General features: G+C 44.7%; 1 long non-coding RNA gene across 1 annotated transcript; it reads right to left on the bottom strand.

The window, feature by feature from the left end:
* Window positions 1-6,360: 6,360 nt before the first annotated feature.
* On the bottom strand, window positions 6,361-6,880 carry LOC133547713 (uncharacterized). Its single transcript, XR_009805573.1, has 2 exons — window positions 6,525-6,880; window positions 6,361-6,457 (listed from the first exon to the last, which is right to left on the bottom strand). It is a non-coding gene; the product is annotated as an uncharacterized LOC133547713 (long non-coding RNA).
* Between the last annotated feature and the right edge of the window lie 1,264 nt (window positions 6,881-8,144).

Genomic DNA, 8,144 nt, shown 5'->3' with positions numbered 1-8,144 from the left:
CAAACATGCTCTGATTGACTGCTCACAATTCAAAACAGTCACATAACGAAAAGATTGATTTTTTCTTTAAGAAGGTAAGGATATTGTTTTGGTTGCCTACTAAAAGGTAATTTGAGCAAAAATTGTAAAAGAAGATTAATGTGTCAGGTTTGCAAGATGAAACATCCTACTGCACTTCATATTCCAAGTGAAAAAGGCCCAAAGCGGGAAAATCAAGCAAAGCCCACTGTTGAGACAGAAGATACCCCTATAAGCATTGCTTTTGTTTCAGCCGGTGATGCAACCGGGGTCGGGATAGACTGTGCACTTGCAATTGTGCCAGTCAGAGTTAAGGCGGGAAAAGGGAACTGGTATGTTCAGATCTATGCCTTCCTCGATCCAGGCAGCACGGCAACATTTTGCACAGAGAATCTAATGAACAAACTGAATGTGAAAAGACGCAAAACACAAATTATTTTGCAAACAATAGGACAGGAAAAGCCTGTGAAGACCTATGAGGTTAGAGGACTGAAGGTTGGAGGGTTCGCATATCTGGACCTGCCAAAAGTGTATACACAGAGCAAGATACCTGTGTCAAAGGAAAACATCATCACAAAGGCTGACTTGAAGAGGTGGCCATATCTTGGTGGCATCGACTTGAAGGAAATTGAGGCAGAGATTAAACTTCTTATTGGGACTGATGTTCCTTGGGCAATGGAGCCGTTGGATAAAATAAGCAGTGAAAAAAATGGACCATATGCAGTCCAAACCATACTGGGATGGGGGCTAACTAGACCACTCAGTTGCAGTGCTACAGAAGATGCTGGGCCCACTGCAGTATCAACTAACAGAATCTCAGTCATTGAGCTGAAGGACCTCCTCATCAGACAACCTAACCAGGATTTCTCTGACAACATATATGAGGAGAAAAATGAGATGTCAGTTGAGGAAAAATGTTCGATGGTGATCGCCTCAAGTTCAGTGTTTTTCAAAGATGGTCACGATCCTGTGCCACTGCCTTTCCGGGATAAAGACAAAGTCACACCTCGGGATAAGTTCAGAGAGAAAGAAAGACATCGCCATTCCTCCTCTTCTTCTTCCAAAAAAGGCCAGGACAAAGATAAAGACGTATGTATGTAACAACATATATGTATATATGTATATATATATGTAACAAGACGTATGTATGTAACAACATATATGTATATATTTGTAAGAAAATGTATGTAGAAAAGGCAAAAGCAGTACAGTTGTGTAAATGCTAAATAAAAAGAGAATACAACAAATCCTTGTCAACTTGTATTCAATTGAATAGTCTGCAAAGACAAGATATTTCATCTTCACACCGACAAACTTTCTTCTTTTTTGCAAATAATCATGAACTTAGAATGTAATGGCAGCAACAAATTGCAAAAAAGGCATTTTTACTCATGTGTTCCATGGCCTTTCCTTTTACCAACACTCAGTAAACTGAGGAGACTTTTTTTGAAGTGGAATTTTTGCTTAAGTTTTTCAACAGTCTCCCGCCTCATATTTTAGCCTTCACACATTTTCAATGGGAGACAGGTCTGGACTACAAGCAAGCCAGTCTAGTACCCGCACTCTTTTACTATGAAGCCACGTGGCTTGGCATTGTCTTGCTGAAATAAGCAGGGGCGTCCATGATAAGGACATATGTTGCTCCAAAAGCTGTATGTACCTTTCAGCATTAATGGTGCCTTCACAGATGTGTAAGTTAGCCATGCCTTGGCCACTAATACACTCCCATACATGCTTTTAGGCACATGCTGCCTAGAAGACTTTTACCCTAGAACAGTCCGGGTACTTCTTTTCCTCTTTGGTCCGCAGGACACCACGTCTACAGTTTCCGAAAACGATTTGAAACGTGGACTCGTCAGACCACAGAACACTTTTCCACTTTGCATCAGTCCATCTTAGTGAAGTGTTTCTGGGTGTTGTTGATAAATGGCTTTGGCTTTGCATAGTAGAGTTTTAACTTGCACTTAAAAATGTAGCGACCAACTGTAGTTACTGACAGTGATTTTCTGAAGTGTTCCTGAGCCCATGTGGTGATATCCTTTACACAACAATTTGGCTTTTTGATGCAGTAGTGCCTGAGGGATCCAAGGTGCGTAATATCATGGCTGTGTATCATACTGTGTAACATAAGTCATATAAGTACATTTAGAAGTACAGTATGTAATACTGTGTAATATAAGTCATATAAGTACATTTAGAAGTCTCTCTAGGCCTCCGTCAGTCGTAACGATTATGGATACTGCGCTAGTCCAGAGGTCAAGTTTAAACTCAGCGACAACGCCTGTGGTGGCTGATGAGTCGGATGTGGGAGACACAAATACCGCCGCATTTACTGCAGATGTAGCTGGAAGGCGCAACTGCAGGAGTGCTTGTCTTCCGCTTGGTTCTTTTTTCATTGGCTGTGGCATGGATCTATTCCTCGCCAGTCTTCAACTGTTTTTGAAGGACACTGCGCCATTTGCTGCAGTCAGCCGCTACATCTTCCCAATGTTCAGTCTTTAAGTCCAGGGCTTTCATGTCCCGCTTGAAGATATCTTTGAAGCGCAGTTTCGACCGGCCAACAGATCTCTTGCCAGAGGTAAGATCGCCATACAGGATGTCCTTTGGCATACGTCCAACCTCCATACAGCACAAGTGGCTGAGCCAACGCAGCCTGCGTTGTCTGAGCAGCGTGAACATGGTAGGAAGACCAGCGCGTTGGAGGACTTGGACATTCCTCACCTTGTCACTCCAATGGATGCCGAGGATGCGGCGAAGGCAAGGCATGTGGAAGGTGTTCAGTTTGCGCTCCTGTTTGGAGTATGTTGTCCATGTTTGGCTGCCATAGAGAAGAGTGCTGACAACACAGGCGTTGTACACTGCCATGTCGGTAGGAATTGTCAGCTTCCGGTTCTCCCAGACGCGGGTTGTGGCAGCTTTGCCGATACGTTTGTTGATCTCACCATCAAGGGACAGATTGTCACTGATGGTGGATCCCAGGTAAGTGAAATGGTGTACGATTTCGAGTTGGTGCTTATCGATTGTGATGACTGGTGGAGTGTCCACTTCATGACTCAGCACATTGGTCATGTTTAGGCTGATGGAAAGCCCAAAGTCTTTGCAGGTCTGGGAGAATCTGTCCATAAGGCACGGGAGTTCTTGTTCAGTGTGTGAAATGACGGTGGCATCATCAGCAAAGAGCATGTCCCGGATGGTTGGTCCTTGCTTTAAGACAGGCTAGGTTGAAAAGTTGGCCGTCAGATCTTGTACGTAGATATACCCCTTCTGTTGCAGTCCCAAAACCATGTTCGATGAGCAGGGCAAAGAAAATACCGAAAAGGGTAGGAGCAATGATGCAACCTTGCTTGACTTCGCTCTTAATGTCAAATGGGTTGGATATGCTACCCTCATACTGGATGTTGCCTTCATGTCGTCATGGAAAGATCTAATTAGACTATGGAGCTTTGGAGACCATCCAATCTTGGGTAGGATGCTGAAGAGCCATTCTCTGCTAACCAGGTCGAAAGCCTCGGTCAGGTCAATGAAGGATATGTATGTACAGGGGCTTCTGTTGTTCCCTGCATTTCTCCTGAAGTTGGCGTAGGGAGAATATCATGTCCGAAAGCCGCATTTAGATTCCGGGTAAACGCGCTCAGCAAGTGTCTGAAGGCACACAAGCACGACACGGGCATAGAGTTTTCCTACCATATTCAGGAGGGAGATGCCCCTGTAATTGTTACAGTTGCTCCTGTCGCCTTTATTTTTGTGAAGGGCGACAATCTTGGCATCTCTCATGTCCTGCGGCATGGCTCCCTCTTTCCAGCACTGGCAGAGGACATCATGCAAAGGTTTCAGGAGGGTGTCTCTACAGCGCTTGATGAGATCTGGGGGGATGCCATCAGTACCAGGTGCTTTGCCAATCGCTAAGCTGTCGATCGCTTTGTGAAGTTCAGCAAGTGTTGGTTCAGCATCTAATTCCTCAATGATGGTCAGCTGTTCAATGGCATCAAGGGCTGAGGCGACTACAGTGTTCTCTCTGGAGTAGAGTTCTGAATAGTGCTCTACCCATCCGTCCAACTGCTTGCTCTTGTCAGTGATAACTTCCCCACTGGTGGACTTTAGGGGGGCTTTTTTGCTCTGTGTTGGGCCCAGAGCATTGATGCCCTAGTACATCCCTCTGATGTTACCTGAGGTAGCTGCAGACTGGATGGATTCACTGAGTTGTTGCCAGTATTCATTGGCACAATGTCTTGCCGTCTTTTGCACTTTGCTTCTTGTAATTCTCAGTGCTTGCAGGGACTTCTCATTTAGGGAGCGTTTGTATTCAGTAAGGGCAGCACGCTTTGCTTCAATGACAAGGGTCATCTCGCTGGACTTGGCAACAAACCAGTCATTGTTTTTGAAGATCTTCTTCCCAAAGGTTGCAAGGGCTGTTTTCTGAATGGCCTCCCTGAGGTGGCCCCATTACTCAGAGGCGGAGTAGTGCTGGTGTTCTTCAGACAGGATGTTGTTGAGGGACTTGGCAAACTCTTCTACTTAGGGTTAGAAGTACATTATGTAATACTGTGTAACATAAGTCATATAAGTACATTTAGAAGTACAGTCTGTAATACTATGTAACATTTGTCATATAAGTCCATTTAGAAGTACAGTATGTAATACTGTGTTACATACGTCCTATAAGTCCTATACCATGAATTGATTAACGTGGACCCCGACTTAAACAAGTTGAAAAACTTATTCGGGTGTTACCATTTAGTGGTCAATTGTACGGAATATGTACTGTACTGTGCAATCTACTAATAAAAGTATCAATCAATCAATCAATCAAGTACAATTGAGCTGGGATAGGCTCCAGCTTTCCTGTGACTGTAATGAAGATTAGCATTTTAGAAAATGGAGGGATAGGGTTATGATAGTACATGTAATATCAGTCATATTTGGAATATAATGTCATCCAATAAGTATACAATCAGATCTGCAGGCTAAGTTTGTTTGTAATAAATGTGTAGCATGTATGTCATATAAATGTAATAACTGTTAGATATGTAGCATGTATGTCATATAAATGTAATAAATGTTAGATATGTAGCATGTATGTCATATAAATGTAATAAATGTTAGATATGTAGCATGTATGTCATATAAATGTAATAAATGTTAGATATGTAGCATGTATGTCATATAAATGTAATAAATATTAGATATGTAGCATGTATGTCATATAAATGTAATAAATATTAGATATGTAGCATGTATGTCATATAAATGTAATAAATGTTAGATATGTAGCATGTATGTCATATAAATGTAATAAATGTTAGATATGTAGCATGTATGTCATATAAATGTAATAAATGTTAGATATGTAGCATGTATGTCATATAAATGTAATAAATGTTAGATATGTAGCATGTATGTCATATAAATGTAATAAATGTTAGATATGTAGCATGTTTGTCCTATAAGTCATCATATAGGCACAATGTAGGAGAGCAAAGATAGTGGGGGAAGGGAAAAGTACACTTGTGTGTTTGCACATCAATGAGGTCTCTGTTTTATCCATCACACACTGCTGCCCTTCACGTGTCATCACACACACACATGCACACACACACACACACACACACGCAAACACACATACCCCCCACACACACTGCTGCTATTCACGTGTCATCACACACACACATACACTCGCACGCACACACACACACACACACACTGCTGCTATTCACTAGTCATCACACACACACACACACACACACACACACACACACACACACACACACACTCGCACGCACACACACACACACACACACACACACACACTGCTGCTATTCACTAGTCATCACACACACACACACACACACACACACACACACACACACACACACACACACACACACACACACACACACACACACACACACACACACAGTATGAAGAAGAGGCAAGGCAGCTGAAGAATGCAGAAAGTGAAAGTTTGTGGCGGTGTCATTAGTGTGAGAAGATTTGATCATAAATAAATAAAAAGAATAAAGTGTAGACGAAATATTTGTGGCGGTCAATTCTGAGCCGATTGCAAGTCTGCGATGCTCACCGTGGACTTGGCGCTCAGTCTTCCTGCGGGACTTGTTCTTGCCTCGCAGTCGAGACAAGGTCCTCTTGAGCAGAGGCTGGGCCATGCTAGACCTCGGTCTGCAGCTTCTGGGGGACCAGTCCTTCACTCCTTCATCATGTTTCCCCACACAAAGTGGACCTCGGTCTGCAGCTTCTGGGGGACCAGTCCTTCACTCCTTCATCATGTTTCCCCACACAAAGTGGACCTCGGTCTGCAGCTTCTGGGGGACCAGTCCTTCACTCCTTCATCATGTTTCCCCGCACAAAGTGGACCTCGGTCTGCAGCTTCTGGGGGACCAGTCCTTCACTCCTTCATCATGTTTCCCCACACAAAGTGGACCTCGGTCTGCAGCTTCTGGGGGACCAGTCCTTCACTCATTCATCATATTTCCCCACACAAAGTGGACCTCGGTCTGCAGCTTCTGGGGGACCAGTCCTTCACTCCTTCATCATGTTTCCCCACACAAAGTGGACCTCGGTCTGCAGCTTCTGGGGGACCAGTCCTTCACTCCTTCATCATATTTCCCCACACAAAGTGGACCTCGGTCTGCAGCTTTTGGGGGACCAGTCCTTCACTCCTTCATCATGTTTCCCCACACAAAGTGGACCTCGGTCTGCAGCTTCTGGGGGACCAGTCCTTCACTCCTTCTTCATGTTTTCCCACACAAAGTGGACCTCGGTCTGCAGCTTCTGGGGGACCAGTCCTTCACTCCTTCTTCATGTTTTCCCACACACGGTTTATCACAAGCTGCTCACTGCTGAACAGGAAATGAATTCCAAACATTCTTTCCCAAACTCCCCCCTCCTCCTCCACTTCCTCCTCCCACAGCTGTGGGAGGGGGAGGGTCTGTAGGCGCCTGGGGTCTGCACTGCTCTCCTCCCAGCTTTGGTCGCCACTTCAGACCAGGAGAAGACGCTGTGACCTGGCGTTGATCAGATGGTGTGCTCATAGACATGGACACGTGCTGACAGGAGGCCATTTTTATTGTTCTTGTGTGTGTGCTTTGTGTTAACAAACACACTGATACAACACCATTGTGTTAAATACTAACACACTATTACAAGCCCATTGTGTTACAAGTGATGAATATTAACACACTATTACCGCGACACACTTACACGTTGGAATTGTTTTTAAGTGTCAAAAAGTGTGGATTTTTTCTCTCACAAAGTCTGGATTTTTTTCTAAATGTCAAAAAGTGTTGATTTCTTATGTCAAAAAGTGTACATTTTTTCTGTAAAAAAATTGGATTGTTAATGTTGGGGTTGGGGTTAGGGGAAGAGGAGGGTATGCACTGTCCGTCTAGAAACTGTCCAGTGGGTAAAGGGTGCTTCCTTGAAACCCCATGGCTAAGACGGCTTCCCTGTGTGTCCTCACAGCAGGATGGCTTCTCATCGACTGCCGGGAAGGGAATGAGCCTGTTTCAAACTGGAGGAGTGCTGCAGGGGGCGGGGCTAATATTCTCCGCTGCAGTGGAGTCAGGAGACCCTCAAAGTAAATTCCTACATATGTGATGCGACAAATTGACATACTATGCGCAACACATAGTGGACAAACACCACGGTTAATATCGGGATGTTTTATCAAAGCAATAAAATGTTTGCTTTGATTTACCTTTCCCTCCAGTTGAGGGTTAGGGTTGAGGTTGGGGTTGGGGTGAGGGTTAGGGGGAAGAGGAGGGTATGCGCACTGTCCGTCTACAACCTGTCCAGGCAACGCCCACGCTAAACGCTGGACTCCCCAAGAACGCTGGAAGAAATCGAATCGGGCGTTAAATGCAGTGACAAGCACATGTTGGATAGATATCCAGCGACGCGTGTTTCGGCCTTTCAGGCCCCGTCAGGCTGGCTGAGCCACGCCCAGTGGGGCTCTTCTCCTTCTCCAGAGGGTAAAGGGTGCTTCCTGGAAAATGCGTGGCTAAGACGGCTTCCCTGTGTGTCCTCTCGACAGGAGAGTATCTCATGACTGCCGGGGAGGGAATGAACCTGTCTCCAGCAGGCGGAGGTTTATATAGTGCTGCAAGGGG

The sequence above is a fragment of the Nerophis ophidion genome, unplaced genomic scaffold, assembly GCF_033978795.1.
Source record: "Nerophis ophidion isolate RoL-2023_Sa unplaced genomic scaffold, RoL_Noph_v1.0 HiC_scaffold_165, whole genome shotgun sequence".
In the NCBI taxonomy this organism is placed as follows: Eukaryota; Metazoa; Chordata; class Actinopteri; order Syngnathiformes; family Syngnathidae; genus Nerophis; species Nerophis ophidion.
This window is presented reverse-complemented; position numbering and strand designations above follow the sequence as displayed.